Here is an 18,965-nt window from a genome sequence, read left to right as displayed (position 1 = left end):
AAATGAAATGATATCTTAAGAGGCCAAACGTGCATCCATACAGTTGAGTGTTTCCGTTATTTTATGCCATTTTTTTGGCATGTCAGACAGACGGCAAATTCAGTGGAAAAGCTCAGATTATTTTTTTTTTGCCGGGGGGGGGGGGGGGGGGAGTCTCAAAGGTACCGTATAATGGTATTGACTTCTTAAACTGTTTTCCTAACGATCCTTAGCACTCTTCATTGATTGGCTATGAGAAGTCTTGTCCTTCTACTACCTAAAATGCACCATTTGGCATCCATCTTGTTTGCTGCAAGTTACCAAATATGTTCCCTTGCCGTTTAAATGCCTGCAGATAGTGATGGGTAAATGAAGCTTCAAATCGGCTTCATGAATCAGTTGTAATATTTTTGGACTCCTGTAGATGGCGCTCTCTGTTGAACATTGGGCTGAAATCACACTGACTGGCCATTTTTTGAAACCCTTTATTTAAACCAACAGTTCCATCAAGAGGACTGAAAAATACAATAACTGGTTCATGAGGCAAATTTGAAGCTTCATTTTCCCATACTTCCAAAGAATGGCCATCCCTGAAATTCCATTCCGACTTTGTTTTGCACTGCCAGTGTGCCTTGACCGCATTGCTGCCTGCTAACGCTCAAAATGTGTTTCCAAGTGATGTCTTGAATGGATGAAAGAGTTAAAATATATGCGAGTGGCATATGTACCGCTTCGGTTAGTGGCCCTTAGGGAAGACATAACTAAGAGTTTGTCTTCTCTTTGGGAAATGAACAATACATATTATAGTGCAATAATGTAATCTGTTCTGGCTTTGCTTTGGTCTGACGAGCCAAGGTGAGGCTGAGTGTTTATTTGCCGGTTCCAGTTGTGGATTTAATGCTTCGTCGGTATTTACATTCTTGCGATGGATGCCGGGTTTCTAATGAGTTCATAACTTTGATGATCTGCCAAAAGCATGTTGTTAGGCAGCAACCATGACATCTGCAAGCCAGAAGCTAAACGGCATTGTTTGTTTACGTTCTATTAGAATTTTTTAGAAATCCCTTCATTGTCATTGTACTCAAGTGTGCAACGAGATTAGATTCTAACAATGTTGGCTAAAATGCAAGGCAGTTCAACTTCTTGTCCCGTAATACGTTCTTTTATCCAGTTCTGTTTTCATAACAGCCAATCATTTTTGTATTGTTTTTTTTAAGATGGATAATTAGTTTTTGACAAAAATCAACAAAATGTGGCAAGCTTTTGCGAGCCACATAAAATGACCTGAAGTTTCACACCTGTACTTTCAATGCCTACTGAACTGTTGTCATGCCAAATATTGGATCGAGATCCAACTTTTGTGATTTTAGAGCAGGGGTGGGCAAACCTTTTGAGTGGGTTCTAAAATTTGACAGTGGGGCCGGACCAGGAGCAGATGGATGGAGTGTTTTGGTAACCTTACCTCATCGGAGAATTTTAAATGAAAGTGAACAAAAACATTACAACAATATATGTCTTTGAAAAACCACAGTATTTAGAAAAAAAAAACATGAACAAGATTTATTCATTTAATTTTTTCAAGTTCAGCGGGCCGTTTTAAAACATTTAATGGGCCTCATGTGGCCCCCGGGCCGTAGTTTTGCCCACACCTAGAGGCATCTACTTAATATTGCAGGTTGCACTGCCTAATGTTGCATTTTCCTGGTTCATATCTATCAAGTATAAACAGAAAGAAACAACGTATCACCCTGCACAAGCACGAGCCAAAAAAGCTATTCTTAAGAAGGAAGCATGCTGAAAGTTAACAGAGAAACTTAACTCCACTGCAGCCCTAATAGAAAGGCGTCGAGGAGGGAATGAGAAGATGAAATGGACCAGACCCAATTTCTCCTCGTCACGACTTTGTGAAGAATCACGGCTGTAGCTTGTGTGTATTATTTACAGCCCGGAGTGTGAGCCAGTGGATGTGATCGCTCTAGTTCAGCACTTGATTTGGCAAAGCTCCTGATATAAACAATAAAAACTCATCCAATGACTCAGCAGCATTTTGTGAGTGTCATGACTTCAACTCGTTGCGTCAGCTCGATGGCGGCTGCTGACCGTGTCACACGCACACACACACACACACACACACGTCCACTGCTCTTCTCTTTCTATCAAGGTGATTCCAGTGCGTCCAGAGGACGCTCACCTGATTTGTGATCATTATCTCGCGGCAGCATATGGAAACACAGCAATAAAAGAGATTAAACTATGGATCCCCTTTGGAGAAAATTGGTTCCAGATCAATAATGCTTCATTACATTAGTGCGCTGTTGTGGCAGGAAAACATAATTGAAAGGATGGAAAATGGCCGTTTATTGTTTTTGCTCCAGAAAAAAAAAATGCTATTGGGCGAGCACACCTGCAATTTCAATCACATCCATCACGGTGGATGCCATTTATTGTGACAAAAGGACTGATCGAGCGTCTCAATTATCACGCTCTTTTTACATTCAATCACATATACGCCAAGTACAAGTTCAGATTCCTATTCCTATATTTTTAAAATATAGTTCTTGCATTCCGACTGATTTTCAATTCCACATGTGTACCTAATCATGTGGCTATATAGAGTTAAGGCTGAAATAATTCACACATTCTTTTACATTTTGGTTTGAAATTTGAAATTAAAATGTTCTGATATTGCCATATAAACAAGTCTAACGCTGTGTAACGTTTATATATTTATCACTATACATCATATTGAGCCTTATTAAGATGGAATAGATTGTGATAGTTGGGGGGGGGGTAGAGTGATTTGTGTCTCGGAGCTCGACAGCACCATGCTGTGAGTGTCACAACGATGAGCCCGCTTCCATCCTGATGCATGTGCTGCTGTCGTCGCTTTGTGGAAAACATGCTAGACCTTTTTAGGGCAAACCCCCACCCACGAGCATCCTTACCCCAACCCAAACATCCCCACACAGACGCCCCCGACAGGACTGAAAGGCTCACAGCTATCAGACTAGTCATGCACAGATGCCATCCGGAAGAACTGAGGCATAGAAAAAAACTAAAAAAACACACACACACACACAACGCCGGCTTTCTTGCCTTTGATTGCATCGCAAATGGGCTTTCAGAAATTGTTTTCTTTCTATTGTGGGTGGAGTGTGCAGCAGTATTTAAGTTTTTTAGTGAAAACTACACATAATCATTATCATCATGATCACTGTCATCATACTAATAAAAATAATAACAATCACTCAAGTCAGAGGGTGCTGATAGACTCAGATCTGACATTCGGCAAACTTATTAATGACTAAAAGAGTAATTAAAAAAATAAATAAATAAGCAGACTGAAGGGTTGCTGGCTCCAAGCAGACTCAGAGAATCTTATGATTATTGTAAGGGTCTTCTTACTGGACTCCCTCAAAAGAGCATCAAACAGCTGCAGCTCATTCAGAACGTTGCAGGTCGGATTCTGACCACAACAAAGAGATCAGAATCCGTCCAGAAAGCTTTATAACGACTCCCGATCAGCTGTAGAATACATTTTAAAATTGTGCTACTGGTCTATAAATCACTCGATGGTTTCGGTACTGAATACGTTAAAGAATTTCTGATTGAATATAAGACTGTGTGTCACGGTTTGTGTTTGTGGTTTTTGATTTGATACTTTCTTGTTTTGCCTTGTGTTTGGTGTGTGTCTCTTGTTAGAGCTGATTGTGTCCACCTGTGCTTCCATTCCCGAGTGTGAACCAATCAGCTCCCTCCAACCCTTCGTGTCTTGTCCAGGTGTTCCTCGTTGTCTCGTTACTTTGTTTGTATTTAGTTCCTTGTTTGCTGTCCGGTGTCCTCCCGCCTGTCTCTCCTTGTCAAGAGAAGGTGAGTCCTTGTGGGGTTTCTGAGCCGTGTTATTTTGTACTTTTGATGTTTTACTTGTTCCTAGTGCCTTGATTGCCTTTTTGTTTTCGTCACATTAAATACTCTTTTAAGTTACTCCTGTCTAACTTCCATGCATTTGGGTCCTCTTCAACCTCCACGCAAACCTTGACATTGCGGGCCTCTATGATCCGCAGACATGGGTCAATCGGTGGAGTTCAGAGTTCAAAGTAAACATGGTGAAGCTGCATTTAGCTGGTGTGCTGCTCGCCCATAGAATAAGCACCGACTTGGTGGAAATGCTTTGAAACCTGGTTAAAAACTTTTTAAATGTTTTTTTTTTTCATCCCATGCCTTTGATTTAAGGTTTTCTTGAAAAAAAATAACCAGAAAATATAGCATGGTTTTTTATTTTATTTTTAATTTTTTTTTTAAATGTAAGAAATGCCTATAAATTTTAAATAGGATGAAAAAATTACATGGCCCATCTCCGAGTCCCCCCCCCACCCGAAGTCGTTTAGGTGACTCCAACTCACCCGCGACCTCAATACGGACAAGTTCTATAGATAATTGATGAACTCGTTCCCACCCCTGTTTGAAGGAAATAAAACACACGTCGCATGATGTTGTTGTTTTATCATTCCTCTTCCCGCTCGCTTGCCAATCGTTTTTTTTTTTTTTTTTTAGGATTCAGGGACAGAGACTCAATGAAGTCCTGAACAAAAGTGCAACGGTGGAAGGAAAAAGCCGGTGATGGATTGGTCTGTGGCGTGAGCTCCTGAGTTGGCTGGGAAAGTCCGATTGCATTCAGAGGGAGCAACATGAGGAAATAATTGAACTCTATACGTCTTTGACATGCACAGATGCTCGCCGACTCGGATGTTTTGCAAACAAGTAGGTTTCACAGGATTTGTGAAACAATCGATTATAGTCTTCATGTTCTGCGCAGGGCAATACAATGCAAAGGTAATGAAATCCTCAGAGGCTTTATTTTCCTCCGAAAGTTCTAGATCATTCACACAGAGTGCAATATACAGTATAGAACGTCAATGTCCTGTAATATGATATATTTGAGATGCATGTCAATTTCTTGGACATTTTTCGACGGGAATTCGTTCAAAGTTTCTTGTCTTGGGGAAAAAAAAATAAAAAAGTAGTCCATCATATCGTAATTCACTACATCTGGTAGGTGAGATTGCTGGCTCAAATCTATCCTGCTCTGCGGCTGTTAATAATAAATCAATTTTTTTCAAAGTCTGCAAAAAAAAAAAAAAATCTGGTGGTACGAGGGTGGTGTCACATGATGGATCTGTGGAATGAGTACAGTTTTTTTTTTCTAGGGCTGGCATGAAAGATTTTTAATTTAAAACATGGGCTGCATGGTGATTTAATGGTTAGCGGTTAATGTTTTTTTTTTTTTCTTTCTGTCTGAATCTAAGCACTTAATTTCAACACAGAATTTTCGCTTTTTATTTACCTGATCTTATTTGAAATCTAGATGAACATATTGCTGCAAAGTGGATTCTTGACATGACATCCGCTTTTAATACATCCAATTTATCGACTTTTCTTTACATCTGATAGAATATTCTGTAAATCAACACAACGCCTAAACATTGAGGACATCTGTAGAACAAAAAAACAGTTTGTTTATTATTTCTGCAGTTGTTTTGAAGTGCTTCAGCCTGTTTGACCAAATGTGCAAGTTGGTTGCGCTTAACCCCTATTATTCGACAGTAAAATTGTGGCTCGGAAAAATGCTGAGTGGCTAGTAACTCTGGGAAAACACTCGCCACAGCTGAGCACAACACATTCATGTCAAGCTCTGCCCACGACAAATAAAACAATATGTCTGGGTTATAACATAAAGTCCCAAAATAAAGACCTCCCTACAATTTTGCTACAAAGCATAACTATTAGTAGCACCATACACAAACAAAAACATCATTGACGATTCTTTTGGATGTTCCAATATTTTCGAAGATATCGCTGATTTAAGCCACGTTTTTTGGAGGGGGGGGGAGTTAAAGTGACTTGTTGAAAGGCAGGTTGCATTTGGGGATGTTAATCTCAATTTAGAGCAGAAGTGGTCAAACTTTTTGATTGGGGGGGCCCACAATGGCTTCCAAAATTTGACAGAGTGGCCGGACCAGGACCTCACCTCATCAAAAATGATTTGAAATGGAAAAAAGATCAATTTAATTTTAAATGGGAGTGAACAGAAGCATTCCAGCAAAATATCTTAAAATAAAACATTAACAAGGTTTATTCATTTAATTTTTTCTCAAGTTTGACGGGCCGGATTAAAACGTTTAACGGGCCACATGTGGCCCCCGGGCCGTAGTTTGCCCACGCCTGATTTAGAGGCAACTTTGGTGGCCATGACTCCAACCCAACCAGTCTTATCCCTACAATTACTGTAAGTATTAACAATTGTGGAAGTCTCCCAAATTCAGGGAGGGGGCACAGAGGGTGTTTTTTTTTTTTTTTTGGTGTTTTAAAAGAGTTGAATTGGCCTCAATGCCGCCGCTCACTTAAGCTGTGGAAGCAGATGGAAAGCAGCTTTATGCAGTTTTATTCAAAACATACAATCAAGAGATCCCTGTGACAAATGCGGCCACTGCACACAGGAATTAGTGGCATAGATTGCCTATGGGGCCACACAATCATTTGTCCCGACTATTGACTCTCTGCTATGGCGTATATATAGGCCACTCTGTCACACCCTCCTCCCATTGTACAATGAGATTGTATCCTTTTTCTATCGGAAATCTCATCCTCCAACCCCGATCGATAGACTCCTATTTCCTCATCACTTGTCGAGGACTCGATAGAATTCCGCCATGCTCTCGACTGCACGTCTAGTTGGACTCATTTGACACAAACTGCGCAAAGTTTGATCAACTCGTTTCATTTGCGTAAAGACGCATGGGGAGGATTTGGATTTATATAAATGCGATTGGAAGGAACTGCCGCACTTGGCCTCGATCAATGTGAAGTTTTAGTTCGATCAAAGCGTTGACATTGACTTCATTGCAGTGTGGTGCTCCGATTTAATCACCAGCGCCAAGCACCTGAAGCCATTTGAGAATAATTCTTGGCTATATTTGCTTTCAAATGTTTTTTTTTTTTTGCACTTCCAGTGGCTGAAACGGCGGTTGAAAGTTTTTCTCGCACTGGGCGACATTGACTATCGGTTGTAATAAACAGTTGTAAGGATCAATGACACAAATGGGATGGCTGCTCGGTGTGAGTGTTTGCGTCCTCAGCAGAAAACTGAAGCCCACCCACATTTTGTCATTGTGATCTATAGTCCAATGATTGCATCTTTACACACACACATGTTGACCTTTAACCCCGTTGTCACGAGAAACCATGTTGCAGGAAGGAAACGAAGCACGGGGTGAAAATGTGCTGACTAAGTTGTATTCTGGCTGCTTTTCCTTTTCTTTTCCACAAGTTGAGTTGATGAGAAGTTTGGAGGGTGAACTGGGCCAGACTGCTGGGCTGGACTTGGACAGCAGTGGACTTAAGTAGGACATATAGCACAGCACTTCATTGCCTTGGGCCCTGACTTCGCTGGATGAACTGATTGGACTAGACTGTGTGAAATTTGACCTCCACTTTGAACTTGGCCAGACTTTCCCAGAAACGTGTTTTAAGGAGAGGGGCAAATAGACTCGAAGAGTGTCATTCAATAAATAGGAATCCATTACCCGAGGTGGAGCTGCATACATGTAGAGAAGACTTCCTGATGTTTGCTGACAATGCCTCAGCAAGGACACTGTATCGTCTTCCTGTCTCTCCCGTCTTCCTTTTTCTATCTGCGAGGGGGATGGGAAAAGAAGTATGATGACTAAGACAAACGCCGAACTTTGGGGAAAAAAGGGTCTTCGTGTCATAAAGGGGGTCAATATGGTCGAACCGGGCTACTGTGTGTTGGGTCTTGTGGGCTGATCGTCTTCTTTGTGCCAGCCACTTTGTCTACAGTGAGCCACTAATGGGGGACTTGGATTTCCCGAAGTGACACTGATTAATGATGATAATGAAGGCAGATCTTTCTTTCCCTTATCAGGGCAAGAATTTAATTATGCCTTTAAGTCTGACAGAAAGTGAGCCCTCAAAAGATTTTTCTTTATAGAGCTTTTTTTTTTTCAGATTTAAAATTCTATTTTTTTGCATACTTTGTTTAAGATCATCAAACAAATCAGGCAAAGATAGCTTAAGTAAACATAAAATTAAATTTTTGAATGATGATTTGATTTATTAAGTAAGGGGTGGGGGGGTTTCAAAGCTACCTGACTCTATTTGGAAAATGACTAGCCCCGTTAAATCCATAATTTACCTGAATCACAATTTTCAGTTCATTTTCACGAACCACATCCAACCTGTTTAATCAAGAAATCACCTAAATTGAACATTTCTCACAAAATGAAGTCAGACAGAAAGCTGCAATAAAAAAAAAAAAAAAAAACTTGATCCACAAAAATTCAAGAAAAGTTGAAAAATAAAGTACTGGACATCTATCCGACTGGAATGGGTCACAAACATTGAAGTGGTGCACCGGTGCGCATGGGCACTGGAAATTGAATAGTGCACAAAGAATATTTCTGATATCTCTATATTCTTCAAAATGTATTATTCGGTTATATTATAGTGTCATAGCCACACATATCAATAAAACTTGCCCAGATGTTCCCGAAGTCTTTATGTTCATCTATGCAGTCGGGGATTTTGGGGGGGGGAAGCACCAAACAACAACCTCTGGTCCTCATGTGAGAACCACGCCAACATTTTTATTTTATGAGCATGAAGATGGGGCCAAAAAATAGTTGAAAGAAATAAAGTATTCAGGTAAATTATGACATGATTTGAAGTGTTGCGGTCTTTTTAATTGAAACCGTGGAAGAATGTAATCGTATTTGTTTCAGAAGAACATATTGTGCAAGTCTCATAATTGTATTCATATCATATGCACTGCTTGGGAGGTGTGTTCTGTACACGCAGACACGATATCACACCCCTGGGAGTCTGGCCTGGATCCCGCTTTTTTTTTGTCACTGGCTTCTCCCACTCTTCCCTTTCACACTCATCGTCTCCCACCCCGTCTTCCCAAAATGTGATGTAAAAAACGGATGAGGGGAAAAAAATTCCTGCCATCCTGAGAACCATTCCTCTTCACTCCCTCCCTTCCCTTTTTCTTGATTAATCTTTCTTGGAGGGGGGGGGGGGGGGCACCAGCGATTTAGAGGGGCGACAGCAACTACAATAACAGTGGGGGTTGGGGATGACTAAAGGTTGGGGGGCAGAGGGTGGGGGGCTGCAACTGTCTATGTCTTCCTGTGAGCCTCTTCTCTGTTGGTTGTAGAGATTTGGAGGGTGACAACAACAAACGGCGGGAGGAGGAACTAAAGGGGTCACACACAGACGCACAATCTGGGGTGCGTGGTGGTCTCCAGTGGCCCATGTCACATGCTCTGCGGGCTACATCCTCGGCAAAAGGGAGATCTTGATCATGGACCCCACTCAGTCTATTTCCGTTTCCACTAGGTCAAGCGTGCAAGGAAGCAAATGAGGGATGCCACTTGGATTTATTCATATGCACCACAACGGTGCAAATGCTCCCGTACGCTCAATTCTATTGATATCAATATGCAGTATAAAATATAAGAATTGAAATGTGTGTAGTAAGTAAATGGTCTAACAAAATAGTCATATATTTTTTTCTTATTTTTATTTTATTTTATTTATTTTTCGCATATAGGCGGCACGGTGGTCATCTGGTTAGCACATCTGCCTCACAGTCCAGACGTGAAGTGTTTGAATCTGAGCTTTCCCATGTGGAGTTTAAGAGTTCTCCCCATGCCTGTGTGGTTTTTCTCCGGGTACTCTGGTTTTCCTCCCACGTTCCAAAACCATGCATGGCAGCTTGACTGGACATTCTAACTTGTCCCTTGGTGTGAGTGTGAATGGTGGTTTGTCTGAGTGTGCCCTGTGATTGACCCGCGATTGTCCGGCAACCCCGCCTACTGCCCGAAGACCGCTGCAATAGGCTCCGACATGCCCACGACCCTCGTGAGGATGACCGGCTTGAATAATGGATGGATCAAAATAATCTGCATTTTCTCTTTAACTCTATTTATGCCAAATACAAACAAGAACAGAAGGAGGTTGCGGGAAAGGCCTGGAGATGCATGAAGAAACCAACAGTCTGGTGAAGTCAATGGGTCACAGACTAGATGCGGGTATTGCAAATAAGAGTTACACCTCCAAATATTAAATGTTATTCACTTGAAATTAATTCAATAATTTTCTCACTTGAAAAGGGGGTGGCGTCGGACAAAAGGGGCTTTGTCCTGAGTTGTGTCGCACATCTAGATGAAAAGCTGGAACTTTTTGCGAGGTTTTCATCTGACCTTGTCATTTCAGTATTTTTTGGAAGGAACTGTATTTTTCAAAAATCAATGAATTTTCTCCAAAGTCTCACGAAGCTTCGACAAATGACTTCAGTCAAGTCCACCACAATTGAAGCAGATTTATGGATTGTCCGTAATATTATTTGAATTGAGAAAACAAAACGTGGTTATTTGATGGCAGGAAAGAAAAGGGTGACAAGTGAAAATGGGGGAGGAGGCTGGAAGGAGGCGGGACGCAAGAAGTAGCTGGAGCTTCATCCTCTTATTGTCACATTGACATTCCCTCTGCCCTCCCACTCAGGAGTCACACTGACCGCTATTCAGCGCATACTAACGAGGGCTCTGTCACCCCACGATACCCACACACAGCTCACTGTACCACTTCAGCACAACACACACACACACACACACAACACTCACAAGCCATGTTTTTATAATTGGGGCTGCTATGTCAACAATGTCCCCTTTATCAATTTAAAATTTTCGTTTTTTCTTTAAAATAAGAAAAACAAATATGGTGGATATTTACACACTTTTTATTGGACCATATGCGCAAATCTGAAGCATTTCAGCATTTTTTTTTTTAAATTTACTAATAAATTTGGGCAAGGTCAGTTTCAAAATTATCTCGGCAGACACATGAATATCAGCAGGTACTGTTTTATATATAAGCGTCATACAGACATGCCTAGTGTGTATACCAACGCACTATACGGGCGCACTGAGCTCTTACACATCCTCCCATGAATCACTTTTGCCTGCATTGAACATTTGACACAAATGAATGTGCGCACATACCGTACTCAGGCAACCTCAAATGCCCGAAGGGGCACATATTTGCAACATTACTCCCTCCTTTTGACTGGCAATATATTCCACTCCATTTTCACACTTTGAATTGCACACAGCCCTCCCTCTCTTTTCTTTCTCCCCGACAAGCACGCACACACTTGCTATATACTTTCTGTACAGTGCACGGGACATCTGCCAGAGTGCCTACGTACGTCGCTACTGCCCATTATAATACGCACATTGTTGTGAAATCCCTGTGGATCTGAAGTGGGCTGACAAGCGCCTCACTGTGCCCGAGGTCCCTCCTCATAAGCCATTGTAAGCCTTTTCCATATCACAATATATGCTCCCCCTCCTACAAGACAGGATATGGGTTAATGGGGCAAAGGGACAGAGCGCCGCCGTGCATTACATAGGAATTATGACTCGGCCTCCTCTCATCTTGCATATCTGCCGTAATCACCTGCAGATTATCCAACACTGAACGCCGGCCTTAATCAAAGTGCGCTTAGGGAGAGTAGACGAGGCGTGTTGACATGTTATGGTGTAGCCTAAACACGGCTGGGCTGGGCTCAACGCTAATCACACACATGGAAACAGTGTGACCATGTTATCCGAGCACACCTCTCCAAACAAGGGCAAGCTATCGGAAAACAAGTCAAACAGCTACTCTGGTTGTCTTCGTAAGACAACCAGAGCGGTCCAGTTGCGGTCGAGTCAATTCCTAAAGAATGAAATGACCTGGATGAACAATATCCACAGGAATATTCCGGGTTGTGTTGCACAAGGATGTTTATTTCACTAAAATGATACAGATGAGTGTGCATGAACAAGCCACCTTTAGTACAGGCGACAGAACCATATGAATGGAATTGGATGTCAATGAATCAACAATTATTATTATTATTATTATTATTATTGTTAGTATTTAATTATAATTATAATTATAATTATTTATTATTATTATTTAATATTAATATTATAATAATAATAACCATAATAATAATAATAATAATTATTATTATTATTGTTATTTAATTATAATCATAAGAATAATTTATTATTATTATTATTATTATTATTTAATTAATATTATTAATATAACACTAATAATAATAACCATAATAATAATTATTATTATTATTATTATGAAAATTCCATTAAATAAAATAATGTGTTCGTAGATTATTATAGATTATATATATTTCTTGCAATTTATGTAGTTGGGAAACCCCGTTTATTTCCCAGTGATTTGCCGACCACCAGTATAGCGAGCACGCCGCGTCTCGCTCAGTCATCCGGGACTGGCTCCAGCATACCCGCGATGCATGTCCTCCTCATGCTGGTCCCACAATGCTGTGGGATGGCATTCCACTCTCAACTAGGAAATGTCAAAGGTCACGCAAGCCTGAATCGTATAGCTGATCCCACAAGTGTTCAGTTTTATGTTTACATGAAAGAAATAATACCGGCTTTTCCGTATGTTAAATGCATGTATTTGTTTTATTTTTCTGGTTTAGCAAGTACTAAAAAATAAGTTCCTTTAATGCATTGGTTATTTTTGATGAAAGCTATAAAGGCTTAACAGATCAAATTATATTAGAGACAAGTGGAAGGGATTGTTCCTTTTAGGTCAGCGTAATCTTATCGTTTCATTTCTCTACAGTTTGGCTTGTTTGTTTTGTTTTGGATTAAACATTTGTCACGGTCTTGCAGAAACTGAAAGAATGTTTGATGCTGCTGTGTGACATATTGCGCATGACTCACTGTTTGTGTATCAAAATGATTTTGCTCATCCAAAATAAGCTTTACATCAAAACTCTTAAATGGCACTTTTAATGACTCCCCCCCCCCCCAGAATTCTTTTCACCTCCGTAACTGTGCATGTGACCTAGTGAGGAGCAAGGGTCATGGGCCAGTGTTGAGGGGGTGTTAAGGTTTTGGAATGGGGGGGGGGTCCATCAGCTCTAAGCTTTTCTTGTTGTGTGCAGAGCCCCCCTGTCCACCATCTCTTTCTTTGGGCAGCTGAAATGAACTCCATGGGAGGGCACAACGCAACATCGCAGGCGTCTGCTTTGCACCACCCCGCCCACAGCCAAGGAGGGCCAGCCATCTGCGCCCTTTGTCTAAGGAGGGGGAAAAGCGCACCCTATTTGCTACCCCTGCACCCCTCCACACATACGCACACACAGAACTCACACGAGCAACGATCGAGGTAAGCATATTCCTCAAGAAGAAAGAATTCTGTTTAGCCGGGGCCCCTCCTCTCACTCATTCACTCCCTCCCTCTGTATGGAATATCAACGTTACATCGTCTTTTTTCTTTCCCGTCACACAATGAGCGGCTGTGTTTGCTTGGGAGTTGCCGAGTGACTTGCCGAAATTGTTCACATAGCTCATTGTGTCTGTCCAGACCTTTATGTTTTCAGACGGGGGGGGGGTAGACACCTCCCTGCAGGACCACGCTTGAATAACTCAGCAGACTGATAACTTCTTACCAAAGTCACTCTCGCTAAAATAGCGTAATATGTGAATATTCATTTATATTTGATGCAGGGCAAAAAAAAATAAATTCTCAAGTGTTACTTACATTTATAGTTAATTTGCGCTGAGTGAAATAAATCAAGCGCATCTTGCGAGGATTCAGACAGAAATTCTCCGAGCATGGTTCATGGCCAGGAGGCTTGAACAAAGCACATCAAATAACCATTGAGGCGCTGTAAATGTATGTGAATAGAAAAGAGATCTTTGCATTGGATAAAGCACAGATGTCCAATAGGGATCCAACTTCTAAACGAGCCTCAGCTCCTTCTGTCTTCTTTTTTTTTTTTTTTTTTTTGTGAATTGAGAATATTGAGCATGTTATCACTCCAGCGCCATTGTCTGTGAAGGGTGGCTCAGTGAATGGAAGACCTAGTTTGAGCTGCCGAGGTCTGGAGGACCCGCTCTGCCACTCTTTTCTCATTGGCCTCTATTGTTTGGCTGGGCCTCTGCCTCGCTTGAGGCCCATCCTAGACCTACTTACCCACAAACGGCAAACTGCTGAGGTTATCCTACAACCACTGAAGGTCAATGGAAGGATGGAGAGTAATGTGTTTTTTTTTTTTTTTTTTTTTGGACAAGAATGGGTGTTGTTCAACGTCAACTAGTCCTACTCACACTTCACACTTTATCAGTGGGGTCATTATGTCACCGACTCACTATCTCATGTTTCGGAGCCTGAATGGATTTGGAAAAAAAAAAAAAAAAAAAAAAAAAAAAAAAAGCAGATTTTCAGGTTAGCATGATGACTTTGTGGTTAACATTTGTGAGTGTCAATGATCAGACAATATCTAAAGCATCGGAATCTATTGAGTTGGAAGTGACATTCTGTATTATTTAATGGGCTATTGGCTCCGCCCACGCAATGAAAGCAAGCATAATATTATCTTTCATTTAGAGCCCGATGGAAGTGCCTTTCTTTTTAAACTACCTTAATGACCGTCTAATTACAAACATTTTGATTTGGAAGTTGCGACTAGTGCATTTGAAGCTGGAAACAACGCTGATTATAATTCATCAAATATGTCGGCCATAAAGCGGAACAATTTGCAAAATCAAACATCAATTCTCATGATTGTATAAAGTCTGCCAGATTGATGCTGTTGATCTTTTTTTTTTTTTTCATGGATTCCACTTGATGAGAATTTAAGAAGTGATTTTTACATGTTGTGTTCTGCTGCCTTGTTTTGGGCTGAAGCACACAGAAAGTACAGAGGTTGACTCACAATTGTTGCCGAGCGTGTTCGCATGTGTGATGGCACTTAAAACGGGCCTATCTTCCTTTTTGTGCTGGAGAAGTGTAATTTAGGATGTTTGGGAATTTTGCAGAAGCCCCTGGCGGGCTGAGGGCATTTTTTTAATACACTCCCCCGTACAGAAAGTAAAAAAAATTGATTCGCAGGAAGTGTAAAGCAATTTTGCTCAATTTGATCCTGGAGATTCTGCGCGGTGCTCAGATGTGTGGTGGATGTCATCGTATTTCAGAATGGGGTGGGTTGGTGTGTGTGTGTGTGTGTTTAGGACACACATACAGATGCACGATTGGGGGTTGAAAGCGATGTCCAAGTGTCACAGTGGCTCCATCTAACTGGTTATGCTTCCGCCATTCCAACCGTGCACCTCACCAGCGTTGAATTTAAAAGGGATGAGGTGAACCGCTTCAATTGGCTGGGAACCAATTCAGCTGCTTTTAGTCCCACAGCGGCGCAGACGCCCATTTTTGCATATATCCGTCTATAAAAGTGCCACTTCCTGGCACACCCGTCTTCACTACCCGATTTTGAATGTTCTTTCAAGACTGATCTATTTGGAAGATCGGCAAACATTGTCGATACAGTCCACTTCCTATCATCCCAAGCGTTCAGCACAACAGCGTGCATGGCAGGAGTGTGCGTTAGTTGACTGAAACATGGACGCATTAGACTTATAAGGATTTAGCAGCTGCAGTCATGAGTCGAGGGGGCAGGGAGCAGACTGTGCCAAAGAAAATCATCGGGTTGGGTGGCTGTCTAGAATGTGACCTAGACTGGTATGTTTTTATAAATGTGACCGAATGTACAAAAAAAAAAAATAGTCTCTGGACAGAAGACACTGAGATTTAAATCGCCGCTGGTGACATCGCCATTATTCTCTCTTATTTTCCTTGACGTTTTTTTTTTTTTTTTATGCTGAAAGTGGAGATTTTATAACATTGTTTGATGGTTAGTGATGCCAGCCTGGAAGTAACAACAGGTCGATGTCTTAATGTCAGGGTTTGGTTCCGGCTAGAGCCTTCGTGTGTGAAGTTTGCATGCTGTCCCCGTACCTGGATGAACATGCATGGTAGGTTGATTGGACGCTCTTTCTTCGGGTACATTTTGTAGTCGGGAAATTACGGTGAAGCGGGTGTGAATAGGAAATTGGCAGGCTAATGAGCTTTAAATAATGTTTATGAATAATGAAAAGACTGTCGTTAGCCTCTCATCATGCTCGAAATGCTTTTTTTTTTTTTTTTTTTTTTTGATGGACTAGTGAAATGCAAAGATGGACGCGCTTTAAAATGCCGATGACGGATGGGGATGCTGGATGATTATTTTCGGAAGGGTACCCAGGTCGCGGATGGGGGGCGGACGAGCAAAAGAGGGTGAAGTGCCCATTTGAGGTAAAAAAAAAAAATGCCTTGCCATCATGAAGATGTTAAGAATTTTTCAGTAGCCACAAATAAAAAAACATTCCATTCTGGCAGTATTTTTCATAGTTTTTCACCGAGGAGGTTGTGGCAACACAAGGCATAACATATTTGACAATTCCATGGACAAAGATAATGCGGAAATCAACTTTTTACACAAACACGTCAATGCACTTTGCTTTTCATATCATCTCATTTACATATTAAATATTTGAGAATAAGCATAAGATAAAATTTTAAATACCGTATTAATGAACCTGATTGGCTACGTAGCCCATGTGACCAGGTGACATCACACGAAATACAACTACTGGCCAATCTGTTTTATGACCAAGTTATGAGGCTTTTTTTTTTCAACAAATACCATCTTAGGGAAGTTTGATTCCATATTTCAAGTTTCGACTCGAAGCAGTCAACTTCAATCATTACGCAAGAGCATTTCAAATAGACACCAATTAGGACGGAATCCAAGTGACACCCCATTTTAACAACTTATCAGTGTTAGATCTGACACTAAACAAGTTATTTCATTAGTGGTCTTAATACGTTGTCGGCAAACTTTTATAACACCGGCCAGTTTGCAGTGGACTTTGTCTTACGCCGTACTCAATAAACCAGGAAGCGATCTACTGATATTCTATTTTACTTTTGCGTTGGAGGTCTGCGCTGGCCTGAACGGCATTCTCGTTAAATGTTCGTGTTTACCCCCGCAAAGAGACTTTGACTGAGATGAGCCTATTGGTTTGTTTTGAGATGGCTCCAGTCTGACTGCCGTCACCACAGCCTCTTAAAGCATCAAGTAATGTTTCAACCACTGAAATGACTGCCGGTGCTTCACAGCTAAATGGGAAAGCAAGGCCTCCACAGCACGAGCGTGTCTCAAGAACCTGCACACCCACGGGAACTTTACTGATTAGGCCTGTCAGGAGGATAATGGGCGGAGCTATGCTGGTAATTACATGTTGCAGAAATAATTGTCATGATAACACCAAGTCAGACAGTTTACAGTATTTAAACCCTAGTGTGGGAGGTACAGGAGTGTGGGAGCTCCTTTCATGCATGTTGAGTCATTGTATTACTCAGAATACACACGGGGGGAAAAAAATAACTCCACTATCTGAATAGCACTCTTCCCTTGCTCGATACCGTTTTGACTTTTGATTTATTCTGGGTATCGAATCATCTCCCACTCCACACTCACACTCATTTTCCGACAAAACTGACCAAATATATGAAACTATAGGGAACATGAACATGATTTAATTTTCCAATTAATTATTGTATAGATTTAATTAATTATTTATTCAAGTTTTTTAATAAATTTAGTCCAAGCTATCTTATGCACTTTTAAATAAATTTAATTTTCAAATGATGGCAATCATAATATAGCAATGTGTGATAGCAAAAAATGTCAACTTAAGTTTTATTGGGACAAGATGGAACAAAGTTGAAGAAGCCAAACGAAGACATTTGGAATTTGAACCCCTGACCATCTGGGTACGTGGAGCCAAGACACGCTCACGCTCACGCTCACGCACGCACGCACACACACATCACCAACAGACATAGGCAACACGACTCCTCCCTGCTGGGCTCCGTCTTATCCTAATGGGATAGCCACGGTGGAAGTATCCCAATAATGCAAATAATTAAATCAGCAAGAACTCAAAGAAAGGTTTGTGGTGCTCATGCAGGGACTAGCCCCGGCCAGACTGAATGACCCCCCCCCCCTATTACTGCCTCCCACATCAGAACACAGACAGAAAAGCACTGGGAGGACAGGAGGGGGGTGGTTAGGAGATTTACCGACAGACTCCAGGTGGAGGAAGGTGCGGGAGTTGGAAAGGAAGAAGTAAGCGATAAAACAAAAAGCATGGCTTTTGTAAAATACTGTAGAAGAGACGCGACGCTTGATCAGATCTGTCAGGTGTTCATCACGATCGCAGACCCCTTAAACAAACAGTTCATGTACAAAATGGAACATTTAGAAACAGAATTTTAGTTGAAAAGAGTGATGGGTAATTGTTGGCTTCGCAAGCAGAAAATGACGATAGATCAGTGATTTTACCCGACTTTGGAAAATTACTCGTCAATTATTTTGACAAATAATATTTTTTTCTCATTTAATAAATTTTAATTAATTTAATTATAAATCATTTACTACCATTGACGGCTAGAGACGTCACAGATCCTTTTTTTTTTTACTCGGCTGTTATAAAAATATATCTGCGACGACCACTACGAGTGCTTTAATTACCCCTTTCCACAGAAGTATTTTGGCAATGACAATTATTTTTATTTTTTAATTGAGGTTTAAGAGCTATTGCTCAAGTGTGAGGACAGTTTTCTACAGCACTATATATGGGCAATGGTATTGGGACATCTGGCACCCGACATAGTAGAAGTTGAAAAATTATGGACTTAGTTGTTCCTTATTTTTTATTGACTTTCTACAAGATTCATCCAGCGGAACTTTCTTCGGGGCAGACACTGATTAAAGATTTGTCCAAACTATCGTGCTAAATTGAAGGATTAAAACTCACAGCCCAATTTAGGAGTCTGAACCAGGCTTTGGTTGATTAATGAATTGATTAAGACATTTTCCTCATCTATATTCTTCATCATCTCCACGCAAATATAGCCGTCGCGTTTTGCACTAACTTACACTCTGCAAGCCAAAAGTTTTTTGCGAGGATGTCCAA

General features: G+C 41.0%; 1 long non-coding RNA gene across 1 annotated transcript; it reads left to right on the top strand.

Moving 5' to 3' along the window:
• The first annotated feature begins 3,729 nt into the window (after nucleotides 1-3,729).
• On the top strand, nucleotides 3,730-5,715 carry LOC148332490 (uncharacterized). Its single transcript, XR_015844680.1, has 2 exons — nucleotides 3,730-3,849; nucleotides 4,534-5,715. It is a non-coding gene; the product is annotated as an uncharacterized LOC148332490 (long non-coding RNA).
• Nucleotides 5,716-18,965: the final 13,250 nt, after the last annotated feature.

The sequence above is a fragment of the Idiotropiscis lumnitzeri genome, chromosome 8, assembly GCF_059441095.1.
Source record: "Idiotropiscis lumnitzeri isolate Australia: NSW breed Sydney's pygmy pipehorse chromosome 8, RoL_Ilum_1.0, whole genome shotgun sequence".
Classification (NCBI taxonomy): domain Eukaryota; kingdom Metazoa; phylum Chordata; class Actinopteri; order Syngnathiformes; family Syngnathidae; genus Idiotropiscis; species Idiotropiscis lumnitzeri.
The sequence above is the reverse complement of the archived record's forward strand: the minus strand, read 5'-3'. Positions and strand labels throughout refer to the sequence as shown.